The 21,661-nt window shown below is 41.1% G+C and overlaps 1 long non-coding RNA gene across 1 annotated transcript in view; it reads left to right on the top strand.

The window, feature by feature from the left end:
• The window catches only part of LOC129190397 (uncharacterized), a 56,363-nt gene that overhangs the window by 14,545 nt on the left and 20,157 nt on the right, over positions 1-21,661 (top strand). The gene's annotated exons all lie outside the window — the stretch shown is intronic.

Here is a 21,661-nt window from a genome sequence, read left to right as displayed (position 1 = left end):
GCATGTCCATGGCGTGTACACGCAGACAAAAGGCGATCAGATATTTGCAGTCATGTTGTTGCGATAGGCTATACATTCAATCATAGCTAAATGTTAGTATGTACACATTGCCAAATACATGTTACGTCGGCGTACTCAAAGCAGGACTAGCCGGGGCATAATGCTAGCAGTACGTTTGAACCTTGGGGCCCCTCCAGTCAGATGCAGGAACTCTGCAATCAGTTGCTTTAACTAATGTATATTTCTGTTAACATTGAAGATGGTTTTGACTAAACGAACCGATGTTTTTGTCGTCTTCTTCAATCTGAAACTCAAAGCACTGAAGGAGCGCGCAGACCTCCGCCAAGATCCAGAGTTACCCCCCCACCCCCCATATTCATTTAAACCATAAATATTGGTCCTACATTTATTTTATATGCATATTTAGATTCCTTGACCATGAAAACATACTGTATTCATCATATTAATATTAATTTGTATTTTCCGTAATGGCGGTTTTCTTTTGGATTTAGCTTCATAACTTTTGAAGGTACAACAAATCCGTTGGCACACTCCAGAGATTCCAGTGTCTTGGCTATACGTAATGGTGTTTTGTTGCATGTTTATAGCTTCATTTGTTCTCTTCCTATGATAAATTTCAAAGGTCCCCTATTTTTTTTCATATTAAGAATCACAGTATCTGAAATTATTCCATTATCTGGATCAGTCTTTGATGTTTTGTAGGATGTGTTGTAAACTTGTCCTGTTTTTGTTTTTTTCCTTCCCAAGAGTTTTAAATGCACAAATCGTGGAAATGGTCCGATCTCACAATGTTAAAGAATCCTTTAAAAAATTCCTGGATTCAGATGTGATCTGGATCACTCCCAAAATTTTATTAGTTCTTCCATATCCCATTGCCGACAATTGGAGAAAATTTCATCCAAATCCATTCAGAACTTTTCGAGTCATTTTGAACGCAGACAAAAACGCCGGCAAAAACATAATCTCCGCGCTGCGTTTGTGCTCTGCGCTGCACTTGCCGGAGGTAGCAAAGATAACTGATGTGGTTTTGCAAGCATCAAAGACGACTGAGTCTTCGACAAATGTAATGCACAGATTTTTGTAGGCATAATAGTCTTTAAAGTATGTTTTTGTATGCGCTAGAGCAGGGTTCACCAACCTGGTGCCCGCAGGTCGCCCCTAAGGACCACACGAGTCGCCCGCTAGCCTGTTCTAAAAATGCTGTAGCTCAAGTATCGGCACTTGTCAGTGAGCTGCATGTCATTTTTTTTTTTTGGTTGCAAATGTTTCAAAAAGGTCGGTGACCCCTATGCGAGAGCCTTCAAGGAGCCTGAAAGTGCGATCACATCAAAGGCAATTTAGTCTTGTGCAGTGTCTCAAAATGAATACTGGAATTGACATATTTTTAAAACAATGTTTTTAATGGAAATGAACTCTGACCTAGTATAGTTCAAAGGTCATTATTGCGCGCATGACCAAAGCATAGTGTTTGTGGAGATCGTACAGACTTGTGGAAACAAGCTAGCGGGCGCAGCGAAAATGAGGTGACGGACCTCCAAAAAGGTTGCAGAAAAAAGAACCTAATTTTCACAAATGGGAGGGTTTTTTTTTATGTATTTTCTTTTATTACCACTGTGAAAGGAGCTTGCGTGTGTCTCATTTGCTGGGCGACGGCAAAGCGGCACAGTGTGGGGAGACATTTCACAACGTGTCACGCAAGCTACCATGCTAACTACCACATGGCAGTGCACTACAAGCAGAAAGAGCCCACGAGTTAAAAGGCGCTTTGTGCAAACCGCAATCTTTTTTTCACGAGACCGGTTTAAAAACTCCCAAAAAGCAACCGAAACATCAATAAGAGCAATGCAATTCTTGATTAAGAAAAAGGCCGTTTCAGCCGGGGAGTTTGTCAAAGAAGCAATGATGCTAATTGCTAAAACTGTACTTGAAGATGAGAAATATGGAACAGATGTAATCTCCGTTCTCTCCGGTGTTCAACTGGGGACAACTCCAATGGTGTTTAAATGTTTGTAAAATGCAACATTTGATAATGTGCTGCAAGTTCAAGATCTACTCGGATTTATTTTAAAATCTGAAAGTTGTTTTTTTTTTTTTTATTTGATATAATTTTATTTGTACAAGCATAGTGCAAAGTAATGATTAATGAAAATGAGACATTGTGATTTCCTAGGACTGTTGCAGAAGTGATCATTTGAAAAACACTTGCACATGGAGGAAAATGTAGAAATAGTGTTGCATATTTCTTTTCTGATTAAATGGTTGATAATGTGAGAAATCATTAACATGATCAGTCTTTTCACCCAGATGAATATCATTAATTATTCATAATAACATAGTTGGTTAAAGGTAAATTGATCAAATTGCCTATTTCAGAAGGGTATATCAAACTAGTAGCCCTTTGCATTAATCAGTACCCAAGAAATAGCTCTGTTTCAAAAAGGTCGGTGACCCTACGCTAGAGTGTTCAAGGAGCCTGAAAGTACGATCACATCAAAGGCAATTTAGTCTTGTGCAGTGTCTCAAATTGAATACTTCTGTCCGTGTACGTCAATAACTACACTGTACACTGTGTACTTTAGTTTGTGAGCGTGCCAATTCTGACAGTGTAGTGGGAAAGTAGGAAATGGAGATCAAAATATTTACCCGCTTCTTCTTTTTGATTTGGAACTAACCACTCGGCGGAGCATGATCGCCAACATTTGGATCGCCTGATTCAATATCTGCCAGCCTATACCACGTGAGTCAAACTCGGGCCCGGAGGCCAAATCCGGCCCTCGCTGCAATTTCATCCGGCCAGCGGAATTGTTTGGAAAATAGCATTGAGTTGGCCCCGAGTTGGACCTTATCAAACAAAGCGCTTACAGCGATTTGCGTAATTAAGCCATTCCTCCGGTATAAACTACTCCTATGGCATTTTAACTTTTAAAAGGGGAAACAATATTGTACAGTCATGGAAAAAATTAGACCACCATTGTTTCTTTTTTCTTTTTAATGCCTGATACAACTAAAGGTACCTTTTTTTTGTTTGGACAAATTGTTTGTTTGTTTGTACTTTATTTATCCCACAGCGGGGAAATTTACTTGTTACAGCAGCAAGCAAGCAAGATACGCAAGTAAAGAGAACAGTGTAAAGAAAGCATAGTGACTACAACATGGTTCAGGTGGTGCAGGTGTTGTAGAGCCTGACAGCGGTCGGTATGAAGGACCTGCGGAACCTCTCCTTCTTACACCGTGGGTGTAACAGTCTGCTGCTGAAGGAGCTGCCCAGGGAAACAACAGTGTCATGTAGCGGGTGAGAGGTGTTGTTCATGATGGATGTCATCTTAGCCAACATCCTTCTCTCCCCCACTTCCTCCATGGAGTCCAGAGGACCGTCCAGGACAGAGCTCGCTCTCCTGATCAGCCTATTGATCCTGCTCCTGTCCCTTTCCGTGCTGCCCCCTCTCCAGCAGCCCACAGCATAGAAGATGGCTGAGGCCACCACAGAGTCATAAAAGGTCCGTAAAAGAGTCCTGCACACACCAAAGGACCTCAGTCTCCTCAGCAGGTGGAGGTGACTCTGGTCCTTCTTGTAGAGGGCGTGGGTGTTGACGGACCAGTCCAGTTTGTTGTTAAGGTGAACACCCAGGAATTTGTAGCTGTCTACCAACTCTATGTCCGCTCCCTGGATGTTCACCGGTGTGAAGAGAGATGTTTTCCTCTGGAAGTTAATGATCATCTCCTTTGTCTTGCTGGTGTTGAGTTGCAGCTGGTTAAGCTCACTCCAGCTGACAAAGTCCCTGATGACCGTCCTGTATTCCAGATCATTCCCCTCTGAAACACAACCAACGATGGCTGTGTCGTCGGAGAACTTCTGGATGTGACACTGTGTGGAGTTGTGTGTGAAGTCCGAGGTGTAGAGGGTGAAGAGGAAAGGGGAGAGCACCGTACCCTGAGGGGCACCTGTGCTGCAGAGTACCATGTCAGACACACAGTGACGGAGCCTCACATACTGTGGTCTGTTGGTGAGGTAGTCTATAACCCATGCAGTCAGGTGTTGACAATGACAACAAAACTGGCTCATAAGAGTTCAATTTTCTGGCAGTACAATGCTATAGCTATTCATGTAAGAACTTAAGTGATTTTGGTTATTAGGAAAACCATGGAAGTTGTTAGATATCAGGTCTTAAATTAATGGATCAATAAACTGAGAAACAAGGGTGGTCTAAACATTTTGTTTTCCATGAATGTATATAGGACCATACTGACAACTGTTCTAAAGGGTGCCAGATTTGGACCAAAAGTCAACTGTACACGACTAAAAACGGCAGCACTTTAACTTTTACACCCTGTCTGTACAAAATAACACCCTTTTTTTAAAGGGGCATAAGCCAGTCAAAAGTGATCATGCTGGGAAGTGCATAATCTGTCCATTCCACAGCTGCAAACTCTACCGGGTTACACATCTCACGGATTGTGATGTTTTTGTGTTGATATAAAATACTGTAAATAACATCGCAGGGACAATTCGAGTGGTCCTCAATCAGCAGTACATCTACACCTTAAAGCAACCAATCACTCTTGAGGACAGCGAGGTAAAGATTTTGGCCAAAGAAAACAGATGGTTTGAAAGAGGAGTAAAGGAAACTATTTTTGTCAAACAACAGAACCCATCATTGAATCGGAATGGTGGTTTGAGGTTTAATTTGGACCCTGTGTTCAGCAGGTTACTGAGACCAAAACCCACAGCTCTTAGTCTTGCAAATGAGGTGGAGCCAGGGCCGAGCCAGAACAATAGATGCTAACGAGCCAGTATCTGAGTCGTTCATACCCAACTCAGGGAGCGACACTTCCCTTTTATCGGAGGTGCTAATAGCAGGAGAGGATTATACTACTACTCCGCCCAGGCTTAGTGTAAGGAACCAATAGGAGGGTGTTGGCACACCAATTCCGCCCACTCTTACTGTATTTAAGGCCTAGGCTACCAGCACTTATTAGTTCGCTGACGAAGCTCTTCGGATGAGGAGCGAAACGTCCGACACCTTCTTCACAGAAGTACAGATGACGTCTCAAGAAGCCTTTCCCTCGATGGACAACTCCTGTACGACTGAGAGCCTACACAGACGCATAAAATACTGTAGCCTTTGCCCGGACATTGCGAGAATGACGTAGAGGTGGTTGATCAACAATCACTTTACTGAAACAAAACAACTACGCCAAAACAACAAGTGTATATCTGCACACTGTCAGAAAGTAGACATTTCAAGCATCAATGTAAACAAAATGTCCATCCACATGATTGAAGTTTTAAGAAAATGTATGTCCACGTAAGGCAAGGCAAGTTTATTTATCGAGCACCATTCGTACACGAGGTAATTCAAAGTGCTTTTCAGGAAAAGAAAATCGTTCCATAAAAACACATTCTAAAATCACTACATAAAGTTCCATGAAAGATTAAAAAAAAAAAAAAATAAAAAAAAAATATGGAGTGCACGGTGTACCCCGCCTGTCGCCCGAAGTCAGCTGGGATAGTCTCCAGCATGGACCCCGCGACCCTAATGAGGAGAAGCGGTATAGAAAATGGATGGATGGAGTGCAGATGAAATGGTTTCAATTGTCATATGGCAATGTTCAAATTCAAACTGAAAACACTTCTATTTGTTAAAGTTGACGATTGCCGCACATCTTCTGGAAGATTGTTTCAGATTTTGGCAGCATAGAGCTGTGAAACGCAGCCTCACCGTGTTTAGTCCTGACTCTGGGCACCCGTAGGAGACCACTCCCTTCTCAAGCTTCTCAGAGCATGAGATGGTTTATGTGGCTCTAAAATGTGAGATGAACTTTGGCACAAGACCGTGAAAAGACACAAGCAAAGCTGTTTTTAAAGACACATTCACCAGCTGTCACGCACATTTTGTCCCAACCTCAAAGCACAACCACAGGGATCCATTATATTGATATGTTCCAATTCTGGCACTGCGTGCGCGGGGAACCAGGACAAAAGGTGTGTAGGTTGCTTAGTTATCTATTTCGGTGTTGACATTTTTCAAACCATACTGTTTTTTTATGTTTTTTTTTTTTTTTTAGCTTGGATTATTTGGGCATGTTCTGTCGTGTTGGCAACTTTTTAAACGAGAATCTTTCTGTCCGCTGATGATGCATATATGTGTGCTTCATTCACCAGCTATGTTGGTTAAACGGACAAGAAAGTTTTTTTAATGTTTTTTTTTTTTTATACTTTCAATATGCAGAAATATAAAAGTGTTAAATTTCAGGATAAAGAATAAGAAAGATACAAAGTTGGAGGGTGGGCTGGGGGTTTAGCGTCCAGTTCGGCCCACAACCTAAAGTAGGCTTTGAGTTTTGGCCCCCTGTGCGATGGAGTTTGACAAATGATTGTCTCAAATGGAATGCTTCCGTCTGTATACATCAATACGCTACATAGCGACGATGGCGATTGAGTGTGGCAAGTGTACAGCACTGTGCACTCACCATTTTCAGTACAATATCTGGGTACTGAGAGTGCACTCAAAGACTAAGTGTAAGTACAGCAGTACACAAATTGAGATACAGGGCTAGTGTTTTTGGATATACTGAGGAAACAGATTGATGCAAGGCTAGGCTTTGGTGACCCTAACATGTTTTTTTCTGAAACATGTGTAGCCTCCTATAAGTCTTCAACCCACATTTAGTCTTTTAGCAATGCAAAGCTTTTATTATGCAAATCTTAAATATGGCCTCTCCGTCATCCTAATGAAATAACAGACATCGGCAGGCGTCTTCTATCAGAAGCCCTTCAAACAGCCAGTGGGCTCCATTAGGGTGCCCTCAGAATGGATGAATGTGAATGAATTTGCCTTATCTTCACTCATCCCCAGCATCATGCTAATGCATGGATATGACGATACGTTTAGTCTGAGAAGAGTCGGCCTATCTGCTTCTTACATCTACATTGCTCTTTGAATACCATCACTGTAACCGCTGTTCCACCCAAGTGTGTACATACTGTAGACCCTGATGTTCAAACACAACAATTTGTCTTAGCACTGCTGGAATGGAATAAGCAGCAATAAAAGGCGTTTATTGCAAAAAGAAAATAGCCTGCTCTCAGCGCTGTGTATGAAAACAGCACACCGATGGCGTGTGCGCACAAGAATCGTGTTACACTTGTGCTGACAGCCGCACAGGCCGCCACTATAGCTGCACGAAACGACGAGGAAATCCATTAAAAGCGAGCGTGCAGTGTGAAATGACGGAAGGCGTTATTGTGCCGCTGTTTGCATAGCGTACCAGATGAGCAGCCCTCAGCTGCCTCTACGCCGACGTGCACGCCCGCGCACCTTTGTGCTGAGGCCAGCCACTTCATTTTGCAACAAATCATTGTGGAGGATTACTACACCACAGCAATAAATCTCTGCAATAAAAAAAGGCTTCACCATGCTAGAATTTAAAGCTCACACTGAAACCTTTGATCCCACATGTTGGAAACAAACATGAAGATACTATTCATGCCTAGTAGTCTTCACTGTCCATTCCAGTTGAAAACATATCACCATTAAAGCAATCAGACACATTTCTGGGCCGCATGGTGTTAGCATGTTGGCCATACAGTCAGGAGATTGGGAAGACCTGGGTTAGAATCTCCACTTGGGCATCTGTGTGGAGTTTGCATGTTCTCCATGTGCATGGGTTTTCTCCGGATTCCTCCCACATTCCAAAAACATGCATGTTTGGTTAATTGGCAACTCTAAATTGTCCATGAATGTCGTATGAATGTGGGTGTGAATGGTTGTTTTATGTATATGTGCCCTGCGTTTGGCTGTACCCTGCCTCTCAGCCAAAGTCAGCTGGGATAAGCTCCCTGCGACCCTAAAAAATCTGAAAATTGGCTGTAGTTTTTTTTTTTTTTTTTTTTTTTTTCCCCCTGAAGAAAACATAAATCACCATAAATCTAATAAATCATAAATACATGGTGTCATTTTTTGTTTTTTCCCCTCAGAAAATTAGCATTTTTTTCTGCAGAAACTGCAACCAGAACCAGTGGATCGCCGCACATTTGTGATTCAATTCACAAAATTGCAAATTTGCTGATTTTTGGTTAAAAAAACAGAAAACTCATCGCATTCACCATAAATCTGTAATCAGTTTTAAATAGGGGATAATTTTTTTTTTCTCCAAAATTGGCCGTGGGTTTTTTTCCCCCTGCAGACAACACATCTCATTCACCATAAGTCAATAATATTATGAATACGTGATAATGTAGGTAAAATGGACAGCATACATGTACCACTGATTTAAAAAAAAAAAAAAAAAAAAAAAATGTACATGTTTGTCTTTTATGAAGGATCTATGATGCAATCACAGATCGCTTGTTAGTCCTCGGGTCGTCTCTGGGAACCTTTCTGCACTTTTCAAACATCACGCTGATAGGAACAAGTCTCGATTGTTGTAGCGATGCTGGCGTTTCAGGTGGCTGTTAACGTTTAATGTGTTGAAGCGAGATGGGGGTTTTTTCCCCACTCATTGCGGACCATTTGGTGCAATTAGCATGTGAAATATCGTCCTCTGAAATAGTGAATGTTTGTTTACATGAGAGCTCAGGGGAAGTTACAACAGGCTGTTAATCATGCCTCACTGGAGTGTTTTAAATTATTGGTTGAGCTATTTTTTATGTCATCGCATCTGTCGGTATGACGTCATAATTCCTGATATCGATATCGTGCACCCCTAGTCTTGATGCTTCACTTTTTTTTCTTTTTTTGTCAAGCGTTGAGATTTCACACTTTGTTCAGCAGGCCTTGAATGCACCATAGTTGCTGTAAGATGCAAAGGTGAAACTACATAAATTCTACACCATTCCATCTGTTCTTCCATTATCATTCATTAGTGGTGAGTACCTATGCATTTTGTACTTCAAAATGTGTTTAATGAGCATTTGAGGCATATTGAAGACTGACGGGGGAGGGTTCTGAAGTTGAATCAAATTTAATGACAACGGTTACTTATTGCAAATGTTGATCTGAAATCAGGAGCGTAGCAACGTCAAGGTGGCAGGTTGGTTTGCAGAAGGGGGGAGCGTCTCGGTGGGTAATCTACTGTATATTGCATTCATTTACCAGTATTAATATGTTATTGTTTAATCTAAATTCTGCATTTATTTGCCCATTATACAATGATTTTTGTTCATTTTATCACTTTTTTGTTCTTTAATCTCTTATTTGATTCATTTTATTTGTTTTTATTTACTTCAAATGTGGTCACTTATTTACTTAGTTTTTTAACACTTTTTTTTTTCTTTTTCCTTTTCCTTAATCACTGCATAATCTATCTATTCAGTGCTTTTTGCTAGTCTCTCATGCAGCCAAAAAGCTACGCAGATGATTACAAACCACTGTACGTATGCAAACTACAACCACAAGAATAAATGTTTTTAAATGAATTCCTCTCTCAATCAAGTCACCATTTTTAAAGTTTGTATAAGAATTATTATTAAATGTATAAAAAAAAGGAAGCTGTCATACATTGATGAAATACACCGTGAGGAGTGTATATCCTACAGCAGCGGTGTCCAAAGTGCGACCCACAGCTCATTTTTTATTGACCCGTGACATATTCTACAGACAAAAAAAAGTAAAGTATGAAACAGAAATAGCCTAGCATCAATCTGTTTCCACAACTCGGTCCATGGAATGGGTTCTATTTGTGGAGATTGGTATTATTTATTCATTAGACCATATTTCAGGTGGGCAAGAGCGGAAACAGCAGTGTGGCTGCACCTCAATGGTCCCCGTTCGGAGTAATAGTCTCTGCTGTCTTATTACAGCGATAGCAACACAGATGACAGCCTGTCACACCTTGATACGTGGGATTCTCTTTCTCCTAAATGGCAGGGTGCCGCCAAGCGCGCTCTTCTTTTGCAGTGAACTTCAACGTCTGCCTCGGCACCAAACTGACTCACAGGCAGGACGCAGGAGGCAAACGTGCCCTCACATTGATGCGTGTTAAATAAATGAATGGTACTCGCTACACATGGCCTCCAACGTCATGCCTCGTCTACATTTTTCAGCACGCCGTGTGCATATTCAGCCACACAGTTTATTTTTAACCTCCGCGCTCCACATTGTGATCATAGTGCAGAGAAACACACTCTTTGGACATAACATTAGGTACACCTAAGTAACCCAAGTACATCCAGAGCAACTGCTGAATTCCATCAATGCAGCCTTGACAAGGATGACGAGACTGTTTCACACAGGACTGCATATATTTGGAAATGCTCGCTAAATAAGTTGGAAACACTGAGCTCTCCAGCCCAATGTCTTCTTACTCTCTGGCAGACCAGGTGTGTAAAGAAGCAAAGTTACAGTGCCATCTACTGTACAGCTTTGGAACAACAGGCTACAGTCACAGACAAGTCCCATTCTAATGTGTTTTATGAGCGAGGACGAACCAGTCGTGCCAAATCTATTTCTAGTAGTCAATATCGACGTTATTTATAACATAATATACAATAATAAATATTATAATTAGGGATGTGCCGATTATCGGCCCGATATTGGCATAAAAATGTAATATCAGTCAATATCTGTATCGGGATTTTTCCCTATAATGAAGCCGATAATACACATAATGCTGTGTATATAGGCCTATGGGCTCCCGTATTTGCGCAAATTATGACCAAACGTGGGTGGCTAATAGCAAGCTAGCTTGCTCCTTCTATCCATCCATTTTCTAAATATGCCACCTATCCTCACTGGTAGGAATGTTACAATTCTTGGAAGAAGCGATGGTAAAATCTGGTGTGTGCGTGCACGATTAGGAGAGTCCATGGGGACGTCTGTGGAAAATGTCGATTTTTCATGATGTATACATCTTTGTTGGGTAGATTACTTTTTCCTCTTTAATTTCGCATCAGATTTGTACTGAGTGTTGGACCACCTCTAGTCATGAGTTCTTTTGAAAGTGAAGTCCAACTTTAAGCCTTTCAAACTCATGGATCAGAGATTCAGGACAAGATAAAACGTATGCTGGATATACATTCACTTTAATATCTATCTGCAGATGAAATTTCATTAAAATCTGATGCAAAATGTAAATTTTGGCCGGGAATTGCTGTGTACATGTAATTTTTATAGTATGGCGTGGAAACGAATACAGCGTGCTGCTGCACAGCGGCGGAGCTACGTGGTGGCCAGCCATCAAGACATTTCAGGCATCAACTTATTGCCACCCCTGTGTAAGTAATGGTCTCACCTTGGCCACCCCAATGAAATATTTCTGTCTCCGCCGCTGCTGCTGCACTAAGAAAGCTAGGCCGACATGAAAAGTAGGACACTTGATTTTTCTTCCCTGGATTTTTGATGATCAAAAAAATGTAAATGGGTACTTGCACTTACTGTAAAATAAATGTCACAGCCTAAGTCTAATCGCAAGTATTTCTCAGATGTTTTACAATGTTTACAGCCACGTTGAGAAGCTGATGCTGTATCCATTAGCTTCACAACAGATGTGTTAATTTCATGACAGGAGATATGTGATGTTCCATCGGTATTGGAAATTGAGTTGGACAATGTCAGCATATCTGTTATCGGATGATGATGATGATGATAATTTATATTTTTTTAAATTAAGGAATCATTTTCACAATTTAATGCCAACAATGCAGCCTTGACAAGGATAACTAGAATGAACCTCTACCTTGACCAAACTGTTCTAATTTGGATCAGAATCAACTTGGAAACCAGGATCCACCGTACTTTTTCAGTTTCTTCATTCAGTTTGGTGGAAATGGTCTAAGTCAGGGGTCTCAAACTTGATTTACCTGGGGGCCGCTGGAGGTAGGGTCTATGTGAGTCTGGGCCACATGAAGTATTGGGATTAGAGGGCTGGGAATCTCAGGATACCTCACGATACTGAAGCAATGCATGGTTCGCGATAATACGGTTGTTGGGTGAACCAAGAAAATAACTGTAGTAATTTGTATTTTGCTGCATTCAGCTGCGATGGGCTCCAGCGTACCCAAGACCCCAATGAGGACAAGCGGTATAGAAAATAGATGGAATTTTTGCAACATATTTTAACCAGAATACAAACAGCAATGGTGCAGAAAGAGACTGTTTTAGTGCAACGTAAGTGTAAAAAGGATTTTAGTTTAGGTGTCTGACAAACAGTAAAGCGATTTTAAACTCGTTCAGAAAACACATCTCATGTTTCTCTAGTAGAGCAACTCTATAAAGTAGAAGCATATCAAAAATTCATATTTAGTGTAGTATGGTAGTGACTCATTCACCGGGAAGAGCGCGGATAAGGTTGAACAGCATGACAATGTAAAACGTAAACTAAACAAAGTTTATAGTGGCTATATTTTAATACTAATTTTTTTTTTTTTTAAACACGGCGAAAGGTATCGATAATCCATAGTAGCATTTAGGATAGTTCAGTGATACCTCGGTTAACGTCCGCCCTGGTTAGTGCGTTTTTCGATTAACCGAAATTTTGCCTTGGCTTGCGTTCGCCCACTTGTTGAGCATCCAAAATACCATCCGGTTTATTTACGCCACCATTTTGGATCACGCGTACAAGACGAAATCTTGTGATACTTGCATGTGATCGTGCAATGCATTGTGGGCCGCGGGTGCTGTTTTAGGACAACGCCGTTCATATCAGAATTGTAGAGCGATACACGCCATAACAGACACGGACCGCACAAAAGAGAGGCAATGGACCGTACCGAGACGAGGGTGCAAGACCTCCGAATTTGATGGCTTAAAGAGAAGACGGTCATCATTTTTAGAGGTATAGCTCAACGGTGGTTCCGTCATCAGCTGCCGTGTCAGAACCTCACACACATGCATACGCACGCATCTCCGGTACATGCATACAGTCGTAACAACCCAGTGGTGCATCGAGGGCGACACTTTTTCATTTTACATCCATAAGAGTCATTTCTGGTTGTAACAACAAAACATCTCCACAACCCTAATGAGGAGAAGCGGTATAGAAAATGGATGGATGGACAACAAAAAATAAGCATTCAAAATTACTGTAATGTCCGCAATGAAACATGGCACACATCACCAGACAAGGCATTCTCGCCGGTGCACTTCCGCGACGTCACTGACGCCAGCGTATTTTGTTTTTTGCCATTTTCTATATTAAACGGCAAGGTAGATGTTTGTTGGTTCTAGAACGTTGATATTTAGTTTGATATATTTCTTACAAATTGTGGTTGCAGCAGAATGTTTGTTTTGTGTTAGTTTGTTAATGGGTGGTTTTGGGGCGGGGGGAGTTATGTTTTTGGGTGTCTGGAACAGATGAATTGGATTTACATTATTTTCTACAGGAAAATGTGTTTTGGTTTGAGTCTGACCTTCTTGAATGGATTAATGACATTAACCAAAGCACCACTGTATAGATAGATATGTTGTCACAACGCTAAGTGTCGGCACTGTGATTGTAGTTCTGTCTAGTGACCCCTATGTTCATTTCACTGTCACAAGCTTACTGTCAGTTCAGTGGTGGCTTGTACTTGCTTTTCAGAGTAACATTGGCTCAGCTCAGACCTTGTGGGCTGCATTTTCACTACTCTTCCATGTCTAGTTGCATTTAAAACCCCGGGTCTATGCGGTTTTAGTGTAATTCTACAAACACAAAGCAATAAAAATATGGCAACATCTTTGCAGGTGGAGGTGGTCATGTACACACGGATGGGGGGGGGAAAAATAGATGACTGAGTTGGGCCTCATGAAAAGGTCACCTTCTCACCCCAAAAGACATCAGTAGATTGTGAGAGACTCCACAGACGCAGATTGATGCGCGACCTTCCCATCAAGGCGGAGCTGAAAGAATGCACGGTCGTCGAAGCCGTCAATGTTATGGAGGCTGTCGGGCCAATCTAGGCAGATGGCGTGCCATGGCCTTTCATGACCATGAAGAAGCTCCAGGTTGCTGAAGATCTCTGGAAAGCCTTTGGGGTGTGTTATTAGTAGAAAGTAATCTGGTCATGTCATTGCCTGTCAGGAAGATGAAGCTCAAGACCACCAAGAAACACGGGAAATGTTGATGGCGTCTTTGTTTTTTTTCCGAGCGTAACGTATGTGCTGTCGTAGCCACGAAACTTCAGCTGTCTGGGGATAAAAGTGTCACAGGCGGTGGTGGCGCAAGACGCCTGCGCTCTGTCGCGATGGCATTTCTCAATGTCAGCGCACGGCAGCGACACAAATGTCAGGTTTTTATAACCTTTATGCTGTCAGGTGAATCATCTCCTGCAACCAAAAATGAAGGCAACCCCATGGTGCAACTCTTCTACTCCTGAGCCATTGTGCACAAAAGGATGAACATTTGTCAAAACATGTGATGCTTGTTATTTTTCAGATATCTCCTTTTTAAAATGTTATTTAGAATTATGTAAAGCCTAGGTTGACTTGGCACACATTGCAGTGAACTATCAGCGCTCCGTAATGAAGAAGTAAGACTGCAGAGGTGGAAGGCCATATCCCCCTTTGGGCAGCTCATTAATTAATTTAGTGTACCTTAAGACCACAAAGTCAAACCATTAACACTGTGGAGGCGAAAGTCAGTGCAATTACAGCAAACTTGCATCTGCTGCTGCCTTTAAGCTTCGGCATTCACTGAAGCAGTCCACCTCCATCCAATAATATTCTGACATTCACTAATATGCTTCTGCTCTATACTGTACAGTGCACCAATATACATTTTTACATCCATTGTACTAAAAAGGAATACAAAATTTTACAAAGTCACAGAATCAAGTAGGACTTATGACTAACCCTGAAATATTGCAAGAATTAAGTTGAAATTTCCGAGAACCCCCCCCCTTTTTTCGAGGAATGTCTTACGCAAAAAACTATTTGTTTCGCGGGAAGTCACTCCTTACAAATAAGTGCCAAACGGTGATTATGCTGTGCTGTTGCACCCCGAGTAGATACTGTTACTGTTTATTGATGATTTGACATCCTTACAGTAGCATTTGAGTGGTGGTGATAAACCGCTAACTGGCCTATTGTGAGTTGATTTGCATCAGTGTGAGTCAAACTTGCCTTTCACTTGTGGGAGCCTCCCATCTTCATGTCCCCAAAGGACTCCTGCAAATGTTGAAAGGTCAGTCAGTGGCGTCATCTCTCACACACACACACATACACATTACACAGAGTAATGACACTGAAGCCAGCGTGCAACGTCTGGTGTCTTTTTAAAAGATTCATACGACAACAGGAAGCTGACATTTCATCCCCACTTGTTGATACACTCCGCTGTAATTGCTGTCTTTTATTTGCATGAAAATTGTGACATTTAGCGACGTTGTATCGCCTCCGATCACTCACACGAGAAGAACAGAAGCTTTAGAGTCAGGGCTGCACACCTCTGCTCTCAGCAACACATCATAATGCTGCGCTCATATTAAAGCAACAGTAAGAAAGATTTGTTGTTAAAACCAGTGTTTTGAATACAAACAGTAGCTAACGTTTCCTACATTAATCAACGTACATGTCGGCGTTATGTCAACGTAGTAAGATTGTTAGCGGTGGGTTCCAGGCTGAGAGGACAGACAGTGTTGCCTTGGAATGACGTTGAAGGTACACCACGTATCTTACTAATCTAATTGCCGGCTATTTTTAGAAAGGCTGTTGTTCATGCTGAAATAAAATCAATACAAATGTAATTAAATAAAATGCAAAATCATTTATGGCTTACATCATAGTTCAACCAATCGGACTGAGTGGTGACTCTGACAAAGACCATTAAAGAAAAATATACTATAAATATATATTTCATGACACAGTGGTGTGAAAAAGTATTTGCCCCCTTCCTGATTATTTTTTTTTGCATTTGTCATTGCATTGCATTTGTTTGTCACACTTAAATGGTTCAGATCAAGATTCAAGAGAGTTTTATTGTCATGTGCATGGTAAAACAGCAGTAATACCATGCAATGAAAATCTTATTCTGTTCATTCTCCCAAGAAAAGAAAGAAAACACAAGAAAGAATAAGAACATAAGAAACATAAACATATATACCAATAAATTAAGCAGCAACAAAAAGAGACATTCATACAAATAAGTAATAAATAAATAAAGTGCTATGAGTGTGTGTTGCGTGCGGCGTGTGTGAGTGCTTCGTTGAGAAGCCTGATGGCCTGTGGGTAAAAGCTGTTTGCCAGCCTTGTGGTCCTGGACTTCAAACTCCTGTAGCGTCTGCCTGACGGTAGGAGTGTGAATAATGAGTGTTGTGGATGTGTGCTGTCCTTGATGAGGTTGTGTGTTCTTCGTAGGACTCTAGTTTTATAAATGTCTTGCAGTGAGGGGAGGGCTGCCCCAACAATGTTCTGTGAGGTCTTGATCACCCGCTGGAGTGCCTTCCTATCACGTGTTGTACAGTTACCGTACCAAACAGTGATGGAGGCGGTAAGGACACTTTCCATAGTGCATCTGTAGATCATCCAACAAATTAAAATTGCTCAAAGACAACACGACTGAACACAAAATGCAGTTTCTAAATGAAACTTTTTAGAGACATTGAGATCAATTGTCATCTATCAATCTGGAAAAGGTTAAAGCCATTTCTAAAGCTTTGGACTCCAGCAAACCGGTGGGAGCCATAATCCACATATGGCGAAAACATGGAACAGTGGACAACTTTCCCAGGAGTGGCCGGCCAACCAAAATTACCCCAAGAGAGCAGCAACGGCTCATCCAAGAGGTCACAAAAGATCCCACAACATCCAAAGAACTGCAGGCCTCACTCAGGTCAGAGTTCATGACTCCACCATTAAGACACTGTGCAAAAACTGTCTGCAGGGCAGAGTTCCAAGACCAAAACCACTGCTGAACAAAGAACATTAAGGCTTGTTTCAATTTTGCCAGAAAACATCTTGATGACCACAAAGACCTTTGGGAAAATACTCTGTTTTGCTGCTTCAAGACCTGGAAGACTTGCTGTGATAAATGGAACCATGAATTCTGCTGTCTACCAAAAAATCTGGAAAGAAGTCCATCTAGGTTTGGATTTTTTTTGTCCCTTAAGATTTGTCTTGTCATTGACTAATACCATTAGTTTAATGATTGTTGATTGCTGAATGTAAAACATTTAAGTGTGACAAACATGCAAAAACACTTTTTCACACCGCTGTAAATATTAATTTCATCTATCCATCTTCTATGCCTATCCCAGCTGACTTCGGGCAAGAGGCGGGGTACACCCTGGACTGGTAGCTAACCAATCGCTGGGCACATATAGACAAACAACCATTCACACTCACATTCATACCTATGGACAATTTAGAGTCTCCTATTAACCTAACATGCATGTTTTTGGATGTGGGAGGAAACCGGAGTACCTGGAGAAAACCCACACACGAACGGGGAGAACATGCAAACTCCACACAGAGATGCCCAACGGAGATTCGAACCCAGATGTCCGGACTGTGTGGCCAACATGCTACCCACTAGGCCACCGTGCGGCCTTAATATGTTAATTTGTAAAATATAATTTTTGTATTTCACAATTTAATTGAAACATTTTAATGAACCTTGGCAGGGAAATAAAAAATTCTTAAATGTTTTTTGCTAGATAGTTCCAGTCATGGCCTACATGGAGGCAGAGCAAGGCTTTGGTGGGTGGGATGGTTGCCACTTTGGGGCGGGGTCACATGGGAAATCCATACCAGACAGCAATGTCATCCAAGTGCGTTTCCCCATAGAATCACGTCGTCTTATGATGCGACCGTGCTGTGGGTCTTGGTAGGGTGGAAAGATGAACATGTAGGGTTGGTGGCCTTGTGCTTTTTCTTTGGCTTTTTTAAAGCAGCCTCAATAAGGGGTGTTGTATGACTAAGAATATTCAAATGTGACTTAAAACATTGTACAGAAAGTTTTTATGATGGCCACAGTTTGACCCTGGAACTGATTATTTTTGTTTCTATAATTTCAAGGCCCACTTTATTTTCTTCCACGAATGGAGCAGATGTTTTGATGCAAGGCGGCGGGTGTTCACAGCGACGAACAAAGGTGAACATACGGTCTTGACTAGACTTCATCATCATCATGGTGACCTTTTAAAACAATCGCCTTAATGAAGCGACACATTATCCCCACACACACTTCCCGTGGTGCCGCTTAATGAGCCCACCGGGCGCCACTGGTAATAGTCACAGTCTACAATGGACGCCAAGAAGTTTTCAACCGTATCCAACACAAGATGACAGAGATAGATTAGGTCAAAACTACCTTTTCATTTTTCCCTAATATTATATTTCTCCTCCCTTGTTGATAAGAATTGTTTTACATTTTGGGGTAGAAGGTTGTTTGCTTTATGCAGAATTTTAGCTGTTTTGAAAGTTTACTAGATCAGCAGATTTGAATAATTGTGATTTTATAAAGGGTTTGTGCGTTCTCGGTAAGCGGCATTATGGATTATCCTAAGTGACCCTTGTTGTATCACAGTTAGTGAGTGAAGTGCACTTCAATAGTTACTACCCCATAACTCCTCACAATACTGTAAGTTAGATATGGTAATATCAGTGAACAGTGAAAGGGTATTTAGTGATTTTTGTTCTAGAGCAAATTTTCCTTTATTCAGTCTTGAGGTATTTCCTGCCACTTTGTTTTATATTTTTTATGGGAAATTTCCAGTTCATCTTCTTGTCTATTATAACAGATTTCAATTTATTTTTGTTCACCCTGTCAATGTCTACGCCATCAATTTGTATCCTTTCTGCACTTGCCAAACGACATTACTTTAGTTTTACTTACAGTAGGTTCAGGGATAGTCTGTTTTGATCAAACCATCTTTTTATTATAGTTATTCATCTGTGATTTATTCTTTTATTAGCTTTTGTGTGCTGTCTCCAGAACAGAATGCGGTTGTATCGTCTGCAAATCATACTAGCTTTAGTTTTTTGTGACTTTACAGATGTCGTTTTATATATAGATTGAACAGTTTTGGTCCCAATATTGACCCCTGGTGTACTCCACATGTAATATTTAAACTTGCAGATGTGTATTCTCCTAGCGTCACATATTGTCTCCTGTTTGCTAAGTGGCTTTTAACCCAGTTCAAGACTGACCCTCTGATTCCAGATCTTTCTAATTTTATAATTAGGACATCGGGATTAATTGTGTCGAAGGCTTTTGTTAAATCCCTAAATACAGCAGCTGCAGACTTTCTGTGGTCTATGGCATATAGGCCAACAATAGTAATGCTCCAACACTGGCTCACGCTACCGACTGAACTAAATTGTATTGTATTGTATTGTACTTTATTTATCCCACAGCAGGGAAATTCACTTGTTACAGCAGCAAGCAAGATACAAGATAAATAAATAAATAAATAATAGATAAATCACAACATAAATTAGCAGCAGGTGCGTGAGAACAGATATGTCAAGGCAGATGAACACAGAATGGAACAGAACAGGAAGTTACTTCAAAATAAGAGTGTGAAAACTGGAACTAAGGCATAAGAGAACAAAACCAAGCTGTCACACATTATTTGACTTTATCCCCTATTATTTTGTATGGAGTCAACTATATTTAAGTGTTCAGCATATCTAGACCATACACTGGATTGACTTTAGTGTGTTTCATAAACCCAAATGTGAAGACTACCAAAGTGGCCCCTGCATCCTTTTGTTGATGGAAAAAGTTTGGACACCTCTGATGTAAGAGCACCATGAGAGAGGCCCAATACCAGTAAACTTAATTAACGAGTGGTGTAAGTTGTGAAAGCAATGCAGCTATGCTATCATGTGACCTACACATGACCACAAACTAAAGCACAGCTGTCCGAATGCTATTGATTTTAGCACCGGGCACTTTCTCATGGACTCCTGAGTGTTGGCTGAGCAGAGATTGCTGCTGGCCGTCCATCAGCAGGGTAATGGAGTTAAAGCAGCCATGATTGCATTGCACTTCTGGGGGCTCTGGGTCTCTATGGAGAGGGGGTGTGCTAACATTAATCATGGCGAAGGGGCTCAACCCATCAGACACTTGAAAGAACCAAGTGTCAACGTCCTCATCAGCACATGCAGGGTGTACTCGCACTAGGTATTCGTACCGTGCTGGACTTGGGTCCCTATGGTCCCCCGCTGGCCTGTACTCTCGCTGAAGCATTTGTGCTATGACTCGTTTACTTTCCCTGACTTTGTGGATTATTTTCGCTTGTTTAGAGCCATTCTGGTTATTTCTACTGTGAAAGGTGGCAGCAGTCATTAATTACCTGGTGAGAAGAGCAAATGCATTAATTAAAAGGACAAAGAAGTATCTGAAACCCAAAATCAGTGGTAGGAACATCCGTCTGCAGTTATTTATGTAAATTGTCACTCTTGTTTTCATCATGATTGTTTTGGTGCTGCCTCCCCCAGTTCTGACAAGTTCTGTCCTCCAGGATGTGGATCTGTGATGTCCCTTGCTATGAATTATTTATTCAAATCCCTGCAGGTATGAATGCATCCAAACTACCACACAATGAAAGGCAGCTTTTCAACGACATTTTTGCTTTTAACATTGAAGGCCACAGTGCCGATTCATTAAATTAAAAAAAAAAAAAACTTTCTGATTATCAAATGAAGTCATAACTGGGTTTCATCACTATGGGCTGACAATTTCAAGATAAATATTCCATTCAGCTGCTGAATTATTGATGCACGCGGCGCCACGAGAGACACGCCGACCCCAAAAAAGTCGAAATGTCATTTGTGCTAATGAGAATGAGAAATGTCACCGAGTGGAGGTCAGACTGAGGCCAAATGAGGAGCATCATGTCACTGGTCTGGTCTCTGTGTACACTTACTAGCCTCATCATTGTGGTGTCTTTTTTTTTTTTTTTTAGGGACAAACAGACTTATCTTCTATTTCTTTGTAAATACAGTCAAACTTGTCTATAGCCACTAGAGGGAGTCTGCAAAAGTGGCCGCTATAGACAGGTGGCCTCTATAGACAGGTTGGCGTCCAGTTTGAATGTTGACCAGTAGAGGAAAAAAGGGAAAATAATAATAATGTTGACCAGTAGATGGCACTGCGGACTGCTGATAAAAGTTGTACAGCACTACTAGGCTTATTATTATCATGGTTCATGGTTTTAATCCTGAACATGCATGAGTCAAACAGTAGCACATCACATAGTACAATTCACAATTTTGCATGTCCAAAAAGGAGTAGGAAGAAGCAAAGCTTATTTAATCCTACCCCTCATCAGTTTCACATCAGTTGCAATACATTTATTCACCTCTTGTTCTTCCAAGTGTACTTTGTAGGTCTACATGACAATGTAGTGCAATCATAGCCAAGGTTTTTACTTACTAAAAGGAAGCTAGAGGCTTAATAATAACTGATAAAATACTTCAGTTAAGTACAACCAAACTCAGTTTTGCTCCCGCTGCCGCATGCATGCTAGCATATGTTTTTTTTTTTATTGTAGCGTCGCTGGGAGCACGTCCTGTTCCCAGCCTACTTTGCGGTAATGTTTTGGTGCAAATGCTCTTAAATTTACATGTTTGACCAGGAAATAGCAAGCTCAAAAGAAGACGGCTTTTTTATGTGGAACAACTGACAGTTTGTGTGGATCTTGTGAATGATTGTGACTGAGCTAGGACTCAGTAATTAAAGTCTACACACGACGCCTTCATTGATTGAAAAACAAAAC

Source organism: Dunckerocampus dactyliophorus, chromosome 11 (assembly GCF_027744805.1).
Source record: "Dunckerocampus dactyliophorus isolate RoL2022-P2 chromosome 11, RoL_Ddac_1.1, whole genome shotgun sequence".
In the NCBI taxonomy this organism is placed as follows: Eukaryota; Metazoa; Chordata; class Actinopteri; order Syngnathiformes; family Syngnathidae; genus Dunckerocampus; species Dunckerocampus dactyliophorus.
The sequence above is the reverse complement of the archived record's forward strand: the minus strand, read 5'-3'. Positions and strand labels throughout refer to the sequence as shown.